Source organism: Macrotis lagotis, chromosome 7, assembly GCF_037893015.1.
Source record: "Macrotis lagotis isolate mMagLag1 chromosome 7, bilby.v1.9.chrom.fasta, whole genome shotgun sequence".
Classification (NCBI taxonomy): Eukaryota; Metazoa; Chordata; class Mammalia; order Peramelemorphia; family Peramelidae; genus Macrotis; species Macrotis lagotis.
This window is the reverse complement of record NC_133664.1, coordinates 65,252,263-65,269,404: the sequence shown is the minus strand read 5'-3', so window position 1 is coordinate 65,269,404 and position 17,142 is coordinate 65,252,263. Positions and strand designations below refer to the sequence as shown.

The following is a 17,142-nucleotide window of genomic DNA, read 5'->3' as shown; positions in this document are numbered from 1 at the left end:
TTCAAGTTGTTAATATTTCAATGGGGGATATACTATTCATGATATAATACATGATTCAGTTTATATACAAGGTGATCTTATACAAGCTGTGAGTTATAAACATCTTCATGAAAGGCATGCTGATGGTGGGGCAGAGTCAGAGGAAGGCATTACAGCAACTTTAGCTACTGAATGAAGTGAGTGATTCCTAGGAACTACTTTTTTTTTATCTTCCGTTCTCCATTGACAGCAAGAAGACACAGGGGCTTTTCTTGAGCATGGTCTCTAAAACTTAGCCCTCTTCTGGGAAGAAAGAAGGGGAGGAGGGGAAGGAAGAAGGAGAATAGAAATTAAAAAGAAAGGAAAAGAACAAATAAATGTATTCCTGTATCACATAAATACAACTTTTCTTGACAAGGGTAAAGGTCCCTAAGTAATTCTTATAGTATGGACTCAAACCCTTCACCATCTTGATTGGTCTTTGTTGTATATTTTAACTCATTAATGTTTTTCTTAAACCGTGGCACCCAGAATTTAACAAAATTCTCCAGATGAAGACTTATGAGGACCAAAAGTAGTGAGACTAATTCTTCCTTGTCCCTGGAAAATATGCTTTAATGACACTAAGACTCTATTAACTTTTTTTGCTGCCATAGCACACTGCTGACATTTTTAATTGGTCATTAACTAAAACATTTAGATCTTTTCCACACAAACTGCTATCTAACCATGCTTTCCCCCTTCTGAATGTAGGAAGACGACTTTTTTTTAACACAAGCGTATGTACTTACATTCATCCCTGTTGGATTTTATCTTGTTAGATTCAACCCAAAGTGAAGAGTTTATTGGATCCTGATTCTGTCATCTGAGGCATTAGCTATCCTTCTTGGCCTGGTGTTATCTCTACTGTAGCTGAGAATGCTATGTTTGCCTTTATCCAAGTCTGATGCTAGAGTCAAGTAAGTTGTCACTGGAGATCTTTCTTGCTGACATTGATTTATTAATGATCATTCTTTGGGTTTGGCCATTTGGCCAGGTTAGAACCCATAAAGTTGTATTATTTCCTTCTATAGTTGTCCTCATTCTCTCAAAATATATGTGATACTTATTCAAAAACTTTGTTTATCTGTCTATACCATTACCTTCACCTACCTGTTTAGTAACTGTTTAAAAGTATTTATTATTAAGAGAAAGGTTTTTATTTCATTTTATAATAAAACATTGTTAAGATATTTTTCTTATTGAATAAAATGAATTTTTGACTTCTTAATTCTAAGTCAAAATGCAGGTAAATTTTAGTAGTTTAAATAGCTGATTAACATTCTCTAAGTAAGCATTTGTTAAATGTCTACTATGCATCAGGCTTTGAGGATAGAAAGTCAAAAATAAAGCAGTCTGTGCTTTCAAGGAGCTTACATTCTATAAAGTGATACAATACATGAATATAAACAAAAGAAATGCAAAATAATACCAAGGTAATTTAGTGGGGGGAGATCATTAAGGATTTGGAGGCTTAAGGAAAAACTTCATTGAGAAGTGCTATTTGATTTTTTTTTTTTTAAGGTTTTTGCGAGGCAAATGGAGTTAAGTGGCTTGCCCAAGGCCACACAGCTAGGTAATTATTAAGTGTTTGAGACCCATTTGAACCCAGGTACTCCTGACTCTAGGGCAGGTGCTTTATCCACTGCACCAGGGAGCTGCCCCTATTTGATTTGTCTTAAAGGAATTCAGAGATCCTCCTTGAGGAGGGGAGATATTGCATTCCAGGCATGAGAAGGGTGACAAGTGTAAAGACAAAGACAAAAGTGATAAAGAACCATGTGTAAAGATAACAAAGAAGTCAGCTGGGTTGGACCATATTTAGAAAGACAATGAATAATGCATAATAAATCTGAATAGAAAAAGTTCAGACCAGGTTGTTGCTGTTGTTTCCTTGTGTCCAACTGTTCAGGACTTTACTATGAGGTTTTCTTGACAAAGATATTGGAGTGGTTTGTCATTTCCTTCTTCAAAGGATTAAGGCAAACAAAGGTCACATGACTTGCCCAAAGTCACACAGGCTAGAAAGTGTTTTGGCTGGATTTGAATTTAAATATGTTGAGTCACCTTGATGTGTCCTTTTATATAAATAAGCATACAGGTAAGTTTGAATCCAAGCAAGTTTTAACTAAAGACCTGAAATGAATATCCCATTTCTCCAGGATTATAGTAGAGTTGAAATTTCGTTGGAATATACTTTATTCTTAGGACTACATAAGACTTGAGGTGAGAAGCAAACTATAAAATGTCTGCCTGCTTCCACCCACACACATTTCTTAACTGACATGCCTGTTTTCTTAATTATTACTATTTAAGGCCAATTCATGTCTATGTATTTAGTGTCTTAAATCCTGGAGGTGGGAGACTTAATTTCAAAGCTTTCAATTAGAGATCAGCCAAAATGAGTCACCAAAAAGAGAAAGTAAAGTAGGGAAATAGACTTAGTATATCTATTGAATATATATATATATATATATATATATATATATATATATGTATGTATATATATATATATATATATAATATCAAATCTTTATAGCTACCATCAGTCTTTATTCAGTCTCCCAGTATATAATACTGAATAAGAAGCAATATAAATATCAACATTACGTTAAATACAGTTCTGCCTCTCCACAGATGAGGAAATAAATACAACAAAACCCAGTAATGATAAGGAGCTAGAAATGGAGGCATGTGAAAATTGTACTAGAAGACATTGTTAGGAATATGTATAGGGCTGAGCCATGACCCCTCCCCTCAAATACCCCCCTCCCCTGGATAGCACAGACAGAGCATTGTATATGTGTCCTGGCCATTCATGAGTGAGAAATGTTCATAAGTTTCTCAATAAAGGGCTTGTACCCAAAGGCTTCTGGTTGAACCCCACTTTCTGCCCCATCTCTTATGAACCAAAGATGACTGACCACTGAGCAGAGTCCCTCATTCAGTGGATTTTAGAGGTAGTTAATTTCCACTCTGACTGTCTTTTTTCTCTCTTCTGAACTTATGGTTGGGACTTTTGACAGCTCTTCCTTGGACTTCCCATTAGAAGTGTGTGTATGTGTTGGATTCCTCTCCTTTCCCCAGGTGTCAGTTATGGCAGCAAGAGCTTGCAATAATAAAAGTGAACCTTGGGATCTTGGGGCGGGGGGGGGGCTTTTGCTTTGCGTTCCTTTTCTGAGCACAGGTAACAAGAACAATCATGGAAAAAAGAGATTTTTTAAAAATTTTATTAGAGGACAAGACATTCACTGAGAGGAGAATGACTCATGCAAACTAGACTAGTTAGAGGATAAGATGAGTTGCTTGTCTTTGTGAACAATTTTAAGTATTTGTCAGTATGCATTTATGAGTTTTTTGTGCTTTCAACATTTTATTTGGGAAGAAAATGAATAGCTGTTTTACTTTGTACACTGAATACGTTATCTAGAAGACAAACCTCAAACCTCTATATGATACTCGAATCTCTCACTTTCCTCTGAAGCTTGTGAAGGCAAATGGTTGCCAAGTGACTTGCCCAGGATCACACAACTATTTACTGTCAGAGGTAGAATATGAGCCCACGTCTTCCAGATTCTGAGATTTATGCTCTTTCTTCACTCTAAAACCTGCCATTATTTATGATCATCAATTTTTTTAATCTACACCTATTATTTCATTGGAACAGGAAGTGCTTAGTGATTAGATTCCCTCTACTATAGCAGATGGGCAGCTACCTGAAAATTTAGACTCAGAGTTCCTGCAGGGCAGTATAAAATGATTTGTAAACAGGTGCTAAAGCCAATATGCTTCATATGCAGGACTAAACCCAAGGTCAATTCTCTAAACAACAGTTCAGTCATTTTCAGTTGTGTCAGACTCTTTGTGAACCTATTTGGAGTTTCAGGGAAGACATGCATTTCCTTCTCCAGCTCATTTTACAGATAAGGAAACTGAGGTAAACATGGTTAAGTGACTTACCCAAGGTCACACAGCTAGCCAATGTCTGAGACCAGATTTAAACTCAGAAAGATGAGCGTCCCTAATTTCAGGTCCTGAATTCCATCCATTGTGTCATCTAGCTGCCCTAAAAAACTATGTTATGCTGCCTCTATTATTGATGGTAGGTCATATACTCCAACTCCCTCATTTTGCTCCTGAGAAGACTGAGAGCCAGAGAATTTAAGCAGTGGTAAGTAACTAGTGACAGCAAGTAACTAGTGGAAGGTTTCAAAACCCGGTCTTTTTGACTTTTAAGACCAGCCTGGCCTAGAGTAAAGGTAAAAGTTTGGAGCAAAATATATTTTGCTTCAGCCAAAGTGAAAAAGCAGGGGTAGCAATCCTTACCTCAGACAAAACAATTGCAAAAATAGATAGCATTAGAAGGGATAAAGGGGGAAGCTAGATGGCACAGTGGATAAAGCACTGACCCTGGAGTCAGGAATACATGAGTTCAAATCTGGCTTCAGACACTTGATAATTACCTAGCTGTGTGGCCTTGGGCAAGCCACTTAACCCCATTGCCTTTCAAAAAAAGAGAGATAAGGAAGGAAACTATATCCTCCTAAAAGGTATCACAGACAAAGTGATTACAATACTGAATATATATGAACCCAATGGGATAGCATCTGAATACTTACAGAAGAAGCTGAAAGAACTACAGGAAGACATAAACAGCAAAACTCTACTAGTAGGAGACCTCAACCTCCCACTCTTAGATTTGGATAAATCTAATCATAAAATAAACAATAAAGAAGTTAAGGAGGTAAATAGATTGTTGGAAAACCTAGATATCAGAGACTTATGGATGAAATTGAATGGGGAAAGAAAGGAATATACCTTTTTCTCTGCAGTACATGGAACTTATGCAAAAATTAACCAGGTACTAGGGCATAAAAACCTAATTATCAATTTCAGAAAGGCAGAAATGATGAACACATCTTTCTCAGATCATAATACAAACAAAATCATATGCAATATTGGTCTACGGAGATATGGACTCAATACCAATTGGAAACTAAATAACCTCATTTTTAAAAAAATGAGTGGACCAAACAACAAATTATAGAAAGAATTAGTTAGTTCATCCTGGATAATGAAAATAATGACACAACATACCAAAACCTATGGGATTCCCTCAAAGCATCTGTCAGGGGATATATTATATCTTTAAATGCTTGCATGAATAAATTAGAGAAAGAGGAAATCAATGAACCAAATATGCAACTAAAAAAATAGAGGAAGAACAAATTACCCCCCCCATTAAATACTAAGTTAGAAATTCTCAAAATTAAAGGAGAAAATAATAAAATTGAAAGCAAAACTATTGAATTAATAAATAAAACCAAGAATTTATGAAAAAATAAATAAAATTGATAAACCTTTGGTCAATCTGATAAAAAAAGAAAAAACTAAATTGCTAGTATCACAAATGAAAAAAGTGAACTCACCACCAATGAGGAAGAAATTAAAGTAATAATTTGGAATTATTTTGCCCAACTCTATGCCAATAAATTTGACAATCTAAGTGAAATGGATGAATATTTACAGAAATACAAATTGTCCAGGTTAATTGAAGAGGAGATTAAATACCTAAAAAACCCTTTCTCAGAAAAAGAAATTCAACAAGCCATGATTGAACTCCCTAAGAAAAAATCACCAAGACCTGATGGATTTACAAGTGAATTCTACCAAACATTTAAGGAACAATTGGTTCCAATTCTATATAAACTCTTTGGAAAAACAGGGGAAGATGGAACTATGCCTTATTCTTTCTATGAAGCCAATATGGTGTTGATACCTAAACCAAGAAGAGTTAAAACAGAAAGAAAATTATAGACCTATCTCCCTGATGAATATAGATGCAAAAATCTTAAATAAAATCTTAGCAAAATTCTTACAAGTTATCACTAGGATAATACATTATGACCAAGCAGGATTTATATCAGGAATGCAGGGTTGCTTCAATACTAGGAAAACTGTTAGTATAATTAATTATATCAATAACAAACCTATCAGAAATCATATGATTATATCAATAGATGCTGAAAAAGCTTTCGGAAAAAAAGAATACCTATTCCTACTAAAACACTAGAGTGTACGAATAATTAGACTGTTCCTTAGAACAATTAGCAGTATCTATTTGAAACCATCAGCAACCATTATATTCAGTGGGGAGAGGCTAGAGGCATTCCTAATAAGATCAGGGGTGAAACAAGGATGCCCATTATTACCACTACTATTCAATATTATATTAGAAATGTTAGCTTCAGCAGTTAGAGAAGAAAATGAAATTGAAGGAATTAGAATTGGGAAGGAAGAGACAAAACTCTTACTCTTTGCAATGACATGATGGTATACCTAGAGAGTCCTAAGAAATCATCTGAAAAACTACTGGAAACAATTAGCAATTTTAGCAAAGTTGCAGGATATAAAATGAACCCTCATAAATCCTGAACTTTTCTATATATGACTAGCAAGATACAGCAGGAAGAGCTAGAAAGAGAAATCCAATTCAAAGTAACCTCAGACAATATAAAATACCTGGAAGTCTATTTGCCCAGGCAGACTCAGAAACTTTTTGCAAACAATTATAAAACACTTCTCACACAAATAAAATCAGATTTAGACAACTAGGCAAAGATCAATTGCTCATTGATAGGTCAAGATAACATAATAAAAATGACAATTCTACCAAAACTAAACTACTAAACTATCTGTTTAGTGCCCTACCAATCAAAATTCCAAAAAAATTACTTTTAATGACTTAGAGAAAGTTGTAAGTAAATTCATATGGAGAAATAAAAAGTCAAGAATTTCCAAGGATTTAATGAAAAAAAAAGTGCAAAAGAAGGGGGCTTAGCCCTACCTGATCTAAAATTATATTATAAAGCATCAGTCATAAAAACTGTCTGGTATTGGCTAGGACATAGAGTGATGGACCAATGGAATAGACTAGGTGCAATAGCAGGAAACGATTATAATAATCTTCTATTTGATAAACCCAAAGAGTCCAGCTATTGGGAGAAAAATTTTGTCTTCAATAAAAACTGCTGGGAAAATTGGAAGTTAGTAAGGAAGATACTTAGATTAGACCAACACCTCACACCCTATACCAAGATAAGATCCGAATGGATATAGGATTTAGACATAAAAAACAATACTATAATCAACTAGAAGATCAAGCACTTGCTTACCTGTCAGAATTATGGAAAGGGAAGCAGTTCATGACCAAGGAAATGATGGAGAACACGAAAAACAAAATAGATTATTTTGATTACATTAAATTAAAAAGCTTTTGCACAGACAAAACCACTGTAACCAAGATAAAAAGAAATGTAGTAAACTGGGAAAGAATCTTTACAACTAATGTTTCTGACAAAGCACTCATTTCTGAAATATACGGAGAACAGAGTCAAATTTAAAAAAAAAAAGCCATTCCCCAATTGACAAGTGGTCAAAGGATATGCAAAGGCAATGTACAGATGAGTAGATCAAAGCAATCCATAGTCATATTATAAATTGCTCTAAATCATTACTTATTAAAGAAATGCAAATTAAAGCTTCTCTGAGGTACCACCTCGCACCTCTCAGACTGGCCAATATGACCAGAAAGGATAATGATCATTGTTGGAAGGGTTGTGTACAATCTGGGACACTATTACATTGTTGGTGGAGCTGTGAACTCATCCAACCTTTCTGGAGAGAAATTTGGAACTTTGCCCAAAAGGCACGGAAAATATGTATACACTTTGATCCAACAATACCACTACTGGGTCTAGACCCTGAGGATATGATGAAAAAGAGTAAAACCATCATTTGTACAAAAATATTCATAGCAGCCCTTTTTGTGGTGGCAAAGAATTGGAAATCAAGTAAATGTCTTTCAATTGGGGAATGACTTAGCAAACTGGTATATGTATGTCATGAAACACTATTTTTCTATTAGAAACCAGGAGGGATAGGAATTCAGGGAAGCCTGGAGGGATTTCATGAACTGATGCTGAGTGAGAGGAGCAGAACCAGAAAAACATTGTACACCCTAACAGCAACATGGGAGCAATGATCAACCCTGATGGACTCGCTCCTTCCATCAGTGCAACAATCATGGACAATTTGGAGCTGTCTGCAATGGAGAATACCATCTGTATCCAGAGAAAGAACTGTGGAGTTTGAACAAAGAACAAGGACTATTGCCTTTAATTTAGGGGAAAAATTGGTATTTTATTATGTAATTTTGCTATCCCTTATACTTTATTTTTCTTCCTTAAGGATATGATGTCTCTCTCACAATCATTTAGGATCAATGTATACCATGAAAACAATGTAAAGACTGGCAAATTGCCTTCTGTAGGGGGCAGTGGGGAGGGGAGAGAAGCAAGATTAGGGGAAAAATTGTAAAACTCAAAATAAATAAAATCTTTAAAAGAAAAATAAAGACAAGTCTGGGAACTTCTCCAATGGAACCAAGTTGATGGCATGAAGATAGCATGGTCCTGGAGCTTTTCTCTACAAAATCCTTAATGAAGCCTCCACATGGACATTAAAGTTACAGAACCCACAAAGAAGAAGATCTGAAAAAAAAAGTTTCCAACTGTAGACATTGCACAGGATTTTCAGTGAATGTCTTTTTTTTGGGGGGGGAAAGAGAAAGTAAAGTGCAGCTAGGTAGGAGAATGGGAAACCCAATAGGAGGCTTCTAGCTAATGTGTAGCCCAACTTGGGAACATACCAATGCACAGGCAGAGTCTAGCTATAAAGGAGGAAACAAATATCTGTATAGGAAACATCTTGGGCTTGGTGGTGGGGTGGTAAAATGATTTATGAAATCATTTGATTTTACATGGTACTTTGGATCATGAGGTTTGTGTGTCCATGGAGGATACTTGAAAAGGGGATAAGTATAACATGACTATCATTTTTTTTTTTGAATACAAGAAAGTTTTAATTGTACAAAATGTCTCTTTCATGTTGTGGTACCCCAAATTTGTAAGGAACACTGGAGAATCTCAGTTCAAAAAGTTTACCCAGAATGTTTTACTACTTTTAGTATTGCCCTCAGAAAGCTCTTCAAAATTTCTGAATTGTATCTTTTGAAAACAAAGGACAGGAGCCATAAATAAAAAGTCATTTAAAGAAAGTCCAAAAAGCTATTTCTTGGCATATGTAATCTTCCTGGCATGGGATGGTGTGATCTTAAATCCTTGTAAGGCATCTCTGGCAGCACCAGCCTGTCCATCATTTTCAAACTCCACAAAAGCAATGTCATGTCTCCCAGGAACTAATCTTACTTCTTTGAAACCAGGAAACTGATTAAACAGCATAGATAACATCATTTCATCATTCTCTTCTGGCAAGTTATTTAGGAATAAAATATAATTCGGGGGGTAGTCAGGCACCTGAGGATTTGGGGTTGAATTTCCTTGGGTGTTAGCTGAATTTGGTGTAGCCTGACCAGGCTTTTTGTTTGCAGCATTAGCAGTTTGCTCCAGAGATTTTGCCTTTTTCTTTTCTTTTTTCTTTTCCTTATCAGCAAAAGTGCCATGCATTTTAGAGATTACATCAGAATCTGTTTTTGCATACTGAATTCGCATTAGTTTACCATAAAATGGAAAGCCTTGTAACTGTCTCAAAGCATTAGTAGATGAACCAAGTTCTTTAAATATAACAAATGCTTGTCCTCTCATCTTCATACTTTTTAAAGCCACAATATCCACTACATGGCCAAACTGATAAAAGAGTGCATATAATGATCTCTTCAGTTCTTCTTTTTTGATTTTATCATTTATATTGTTGATATAAATTGTATGATTTGGTCTGATATCCATGTTTTGGATTAAATTTCAGAGAAGCCTGGAAGGCTTTCTCCCAGGGCTCACTCCGCGCCCAAACACGGGAAGAGAAAATGAGCACATGACTATAATTTGATGTGATTTATGACATCCCTAAAAGAGAAGAACACTTGTAACTATTGCATTTCTCTTAGGATAGTTAAAGGTTGAAAATAGTTGAAGAAATTATATTTAGAGGATATGGGTATAGTTGATTCTTGTCCTTCATTGTCAAAGATCAAAATGGCATCAACAAACACAAATTACAATGTGTTTGACTATGACTGATCAGACTAATATGACGTCAGAATGCTTTACCATAGTTCAGGTACAAGTAGTCCAGGTGAACATCTGGTAAATTTACTCTAAACTTATATACCTTACATTTCTTTGTACTACTTTAGATCTATCTTTCTCATAGAACTCAGCACTTTCTCTGTTGAGGGCAACCTATGATGGGCAGACCTGTACCAGTGTCTCTCATGTTCTATAATAATTCTAAAGTCCTTAAGAGAGACCTTTAGGGTATCCCAGTACTTAAGAGTACTTAGAGGCTCTATAACTAATAAATAGAAAAATGACTTAACAAGATGCCTTAGTTAAAGAGGGTTGTAGTACAGTTTGGGGTAAAGGATGGGAACATACTTAGAAGGGTTGAAAATAAAGAGATTAGGAAGTGATAATCTATTCTGCAGTTAACAAGGTTTTCTGTACCATATTTGGAGTGCTAAAGTGACAGAGAGAGAGTGTGTACTTGATATTTTGGTTGGGAAAGGTTGTAGGCATATGGTTGGAGTATTATAGAGAAGGAGGGAGAAAATGTACTCAGAGGGACTGGACATGAAAGCATCATGAAGAGATTTTGCTTTGCTTGACACTTTGGTCACAATTGGAGGGAGTTGGCTTGGATGGGGGGGTAAAATGATTTATGAAATCATTTGGTTTTACATGGTGCTTTGGATCATGAAGTTTGTATGTCCATGGAGGGTACTTGAAAAGGGGGAACATGTTTATAATTTAATGTGATTTATGATCTTGAGAAGTATATTTCTAATGAGAAAGAAGAGGGGAGGGTACTTAGTGACTATGAGGCAATGTTGTTTATCAGTCAAGTAATCAATCACCCTTTGAGAATAGCACTTTTATCAGGAAAGAGAAAAAGAGAATATTTTGACAAAGGGGTTGCAAGTACAAGACAGGGTTAAAAGAATAAAATCATAAAAACTATATATTAGGAGGAGGCTAGGAATTAGCAGATAAATTCAGTTTGGGTCTTCTTCATTATTGAAGAAGATCAAAACGACATCACTCTATTTGAAACAAATTACAGTGTGTCCTACTGAGGCTGATCAGACCAAAATGAAGTTGGAAAGCTCTATCACAGTTTGGGCACAAATAGTTCATGTCAATGCCTGGGGTGGATACTCTAAACTTACAAATGTCATGTGTCCTTTGAGTTACTTCAATTCTGCCTTTCTCATAAAGAGTGTAGTACCCTCACTCATGAGAGCACACCATGTTGGGTAGTCCTGTGTCAGTGTCTCCTATGCTCCCATGTTTGCTGCCTTGCAACTCCAGGAAAAATGCCAGGAACAGATGTTAGACCTTTAGGTTGTCTTGCTATCACTTCTGAATCCTTTGTGAGCACTTTCCTTGTGTGAGTTCTCCATGAAATAGGGTTTTTTTTTTTTGGCAAGCATACTTCTGGCATTCTAACAATGTGTCCAGCCCATTGTAGTTGTACTCTCTGTAGTAATGTTGGAATGCTTGGCAGTTTATTTTGAGAAAACATCTCACAGTCTCATATCTTCTCCTGCCAGGTGATATTCAAAATCCTCCTAAGAAAATTTAAATGGAAGTGATTCAGTTTCCTGACATGGCACTGGTAGACTGTCCAGGTTTCATAGGCAGTGAGGTCAGCACAACAGCTTTGTAGCCCTTCTATTTGGTAGTCAGTATAATATCTCTTCTCTCCCATATGTTCTTTCTGAGTCCCCCAAATACTGAGGTAGCTCTGGCAACATGAGTGCCAATCTCATTGCCAATGTGTATCTCCTTGGAAAGGATACTACACAGTAATGTCCACAATACTCAGGATTTCCCCATTTGTTGTAATCGATGGTTCCACATATGAATAGTATGGTGCTGGCTGAGGGAGCACCTGGGTTGTCTTGGCATTGTTCGACCTAGCACAAGTAGCAGAGAATTCACCCACACTTTGTTGCATCTCACCTTCAGAGGCTGCATTGAAGGTATAATCATCTGGAAGCAGAAGATCATGTACCAACACTCCCTCCACTTTGGTCTTGGCTTGTAGCCTTTTCACCTTGAAGAATTTGTCATCAGTGTGGTAGTTGACCTTGAGACCACGTTTATCCTCAGTGAAAGTGATAACATGGATGAAAACATAAGGTTAAAAAGTATAGCACAATGTTTTACTCAATCGGTGAGTGGGAAATCTCCTTGAGCATCATTCACAATCCAGAATCTGAGCAAGCATGACATCATGAAATTGACCCGCAATACCAATGAACTTGTACCGGTAACCAAATTTTGACATAATTTTCCATAAAGCCTCATGACTGATGGTATAAAAGGCCTTGGTCAGATCTACAAATATTGTATACAGACCTCTTTTCTGTTCCTGGCATTTTTCCTGGAGTTGCAAGGCAGCAAACATCATATTGATAAATAATATGGATAAATATGGATAAATAACACCAGTGAAGAGGCACAAGGGTCTAATATGGTAGAGGAGGGAAAAAGGAATAAAGTGAACACTGAGTAAATCTACTGAATAGACTTGTCCCAAAGAGGGAAAACATATATTCCCAATTGGGTTTAAAAATCTATCCTATCCTACAAGTGGGGGGCGGGGAGGGAAAGAAAGAAGAAGAAGGAACTGATACAAGGGAAGGTGAAAGTAAATGTGAAAATAAAGTTAAAGTTAAAATTGAAAGGAAAAGATAAATGGGAAAGAGAGCAAATCATTGGTGTGGAACAACAAGGGGAAAGGAAAAATAAAATTATAAACATAGAAAGACAGCATGGAGGGAAATCCAGAATTAGTAATCTTAACTGTAAATGTGAATGGGATGAACTCTTCCATAAAATGGAAGCAGATAGCATAATGGATTAAAAACCAGAATCCCACAATATGTCATTTACAAGAAATACATTTGAAGCAGAGAGAGAGAGAGAGAGAGAGAGAGAGAGAGAGAGAGAGAGATACATTCAGAGTAAAGGTAAAAGGCTAGAGCAAAATATATTACACTTCAGTGGAAGTGAAAAAAGCAGGAACAATAATAGTGATCTCAGAAAAAGTAAAAGCACAAATAGATCTCTTTAAAAGGGATAAGGAAGTCAATTGACAAATGGACAAAGGATATACAGAGAGAATTCTCAGACAAAGAAAACAAAGCTATCTATAGTCATATGAAAAATTGCTCTAAATTATTATTGATTAGAGAAATTCAAATTAAAGCCATTTTGAGGTACTAATCTCACACCTATCAGATTGTTCAATATGACCACAAAGGACAGCAATCAATTTTGGGAGGGATGTGGGAAATCTGGACACTAATTCATTGCTGATGGAGCTGTGAACTGATTCAACCTTTCTGGAGAACAATTTGGAATTATGCCCAAATGGCAATAAAAATTGCACACCCTTGATCCAGCAGGACCACAACTGGATCTGAATTCTGAAGAGTTCAAGAAAAGGGGTAAAAATTACACATATACAAAAATATTCATAGCAGCTCTTTTTAAAATGGCAATGAATTGGAAATTGAGGGGGTACCTGGCAATTGAGGAATGACTGAATAAATTGTGGTATATGTATGTGATGGAACACTATTGTTCTAAAAAGGAAAATCAGGAGGGTCAGGATTTCAGAAAAGCTGAAAAGAATTGCATGAAATTATGCTGAGATGAGTAGAACCAGAAGAATATTATAAACATCACTATGTGATGATCAAACATGATGAACTTCTTTATTTCATTAGTACAATAATCAGGGACAATTTTAAGGTATTTGTGATGAGAATAGCATCTGTATCCAGAAAAGGAACTATAGAGTTTAAATGAAGACCTAAACTTATTATCTTTAATTTTTAAAAGTTGTCTTTTGTATTATGTAATTATGTTATCTCTAATGTTTTCTTTCTTCCTTTTGGATCTGATTCTTCTCTCAAAACGTGTTCAATTTCCATCTATGCTTATCATGGGTGCGAAGGTAAAGCTTATATCAGATTGCTTTCTGTTTGGGGAAGGGGGGAGGGAGAAAAATTGTAAAACTCAAAACCTTACTAAAAAAAAAACTGGGGCAGCTAGGTGGCGCATTGGATAGAGCAATGGCCCTGGAGTCAGGAGTACCTGAGTTCAAATCCTGCCTCAGACACTTACTAATGACCTAGCTGTGTGGCCTTGGGCAAGTCACTTAACACCATTTGCCTTGCAAAAACATAAAACAAACAAACAAACAAAAAGAAACAAAAAATGGTTGGTAGAAATTACTGTGTATGTAATTGGAAAATAAATAAATAAAATATTTAAATAACAAAAAAAGGAATAAGGAAGGAAACTACTTCTTCTTAAAAGGCACCATAGGCAGTGAAGTTATATCATTATTAAACATATGCATCGAGTGGTGTAACATCCAAATTCTTAGAGGAGAAGCTGAACGAATTACAAAGAGACAGACAACAAAATTCACCTTCTTGTCTTCTTGTTTATTTTGTGGTAAGATTTATCTAATTCTAATTCTGAGAGAGGGATATTGAGGTCCCCTAGTATCAAAATTGGTATTGTTGTATATCCAGAAGAAATCATAAAAAATGAGGAAAATCCCACATGCTCCAAAATATTTTTAGTAGCTCCTTTTTGTATTGGCAAAGAATTGAAAATTGAGGGGATGCCCATCAAATGGGGAATGACTGAGCAGATTATGGTATATGAATATTATGGAGTACTATTCTATAAGAAGCCATGAATAATTGGATTCTAGGGAAGCATGGAAAAGATTACAGCAACTAATGATGAGTGAAGGGCACAGAGCCAAGAAAACATTGTACACATTCACAATAACAAGTTCATCGACTAGGATGGATACTTCTCCTTAAAGCAGGTCAGAGAGCTAGAACAGCCCTGGGGGACCTGTATTGGATAATGCTGGCCAGCTGCATCCAGATGAAAAAACAAAAACAAACAAAAAAATCCCCCCAAATCATAGAATATGAAAGAACACTATATTTACTTTTTAAAAAATTTCTCTTATGGTTTTCCTTACTATCTCATCCTCTTCTTTTCCCTTAGTCCTAATTCTTCATGCACAAAAGAACTATTATATAAACATATTAAACAAAAATGTACATGTACAATGTTCACTAAACTGTTCACCACTGAGGGGAGGGGGGGAAGAAAATTGTTTAGCTTAGAAGTATGCAGGTGGATGATTGTTGAAAACATACATAATACATAATTGGAAGAATAAAATAAATTATCAATCACAAAAAGACCAGTCTGTCATTCTGTCCAACACCCTCATTCAAGAACCATAAGTAATATTAGGAAATGATCTGTGTATAGTATATTATTGGATATTGGATATTAACAAGTATCTTGATAATTTTGAATACATGTCAGAATGAAAGGTTTTTCTTTGTCAAATGGTATGTATCATTACAGATACTTTATGCTGAAAAACTTCAAAGACCTGTGATTTCATTGATGTAGGTATTTCCTACTCTCATAATGATAAGTAAAACAATGATAACAATTATATTACATTTATTGAATACTTTAAAGTTGGCAAAGGCACTTTATATTCATTATCCTATTATTATAAGACAACAGTCCTGAGGGAGAGAGATGCTAAGATTAACCCCATTTTACAGATGAACAATTTGAGGTTAAGAGAGGTTGAGTAACTTGGCCTGGGTTCATACAAGCAGTACATATCTGAGGAACGATTTTCACTCGGGTCTTCTTACTCCAAAAACAATCCTTTAAACAGTTTTTATCTAGATCCAAACTCCTCTAGTAGTTAGTGGAACGTCTTTAAGAGTTTCTTTGACAAAACAAATAAAAAAAAACCCACGCTACTTTGGATAGGAGACTCTCTGGACTTTAGCAAGACTGAACCTTGTATGGCAGATGTATAGTCAGTCACCAGACCCATATCAAAAGCTTTTCCAGTTTGGTAGAGTGCCATTTCCAGAGTCCTTCTCTTTAGAGTAAAGCTTCAGAGAACCTAATCACCTCATGGAATGATGAGGCATTAAAGGAGGATGCATAATGGTTTTTCAAATAAATTTATTAAAAATTAGTATATTATTAACTTATATTTTTCTGGCTTACCTTCAGGCTAATGTTATATTTCACTTAAAATTAATGAAACAATTATCAAATTTAAATTTATTGTATCCATTAGAAATTAATTATCACCACAAAAATTTGTGAAGTCAGGGTAATGGGAATCATCATGTCTTATTTCATTCTGGTATATGAAAAATTATACTCATTATAAACATTTATAGCTTACAAATTACTTGGCAAATTAGAAATCCATTGATATATAAACCTCATTTCACCTACCACTAAGACACATAGATTATGTCTCACTCCCAATCCTCCCAAATCCTCAATCTCTTTAATCCCATGACCTACACCTTCATGTCACCCAAACCACACATAAATTAACTATAGGTAATCTGTTTGTTTCATTAGAAACCTTGATGTTCCATTGTCTAATCAAATCCTCTTATCATTGTCTGACTCTATATATATATTACTCTTCCTAAACCTCATGAGGGCTTCATGAAGACTTTCCATCCCTCCACCCTTCAGTCATTTTTGTGACCATTACCCCTGCTCTTATTCCACTTTTTTCCTCTCAAAATCTCAATCCAAAAGTTAGCCATTTTATCTTTACACTCAGATCGTCTGTTCTTGAATCCTTTGTCTCAGATCTCATTTGTGCTCATCTCTTGCCAAACCTCAGCCCTGGATCACTTTGATTATCTGCTCCTCTTCATGTGCTACCAAAGTAGATGAAGGAAGACTTACAACCTAGCTTATCTAACTTCAGCTGAGTCCTCACTGCATCAAAGATGTCCTTGAAGTCCTTTCTCACTCCTGGAGTAGGCATTCCAAACTTAGTCTTACTTCCTCAAGCCTTTCATATATATATATATATATATATATATATATATATATATATATATATATATATATATATATATATATATATATGTACCTTGTATCACTCCCAGCACTACATGCTATCCTTCAGTCAGAGAACTTGCTTTTTAAT

The 17,142-nt window shown here is 35.5% G+C and overlaps 1 pseudogene; it reads right to left on the bottom strand.

Moving 5' to 3' along the window:
- Positions 1–8,975: 8,975 nt before the first annotated feature.
- LOC141493698 (U2 small nuclear ribonucleoprotein B'' pseudogene) lies at positions 8,976–9,889 on the bottom strand (annotated as a pseudogene).
- Positions 9,890–17,142: the final 7,253 nt, after the last annotated feature.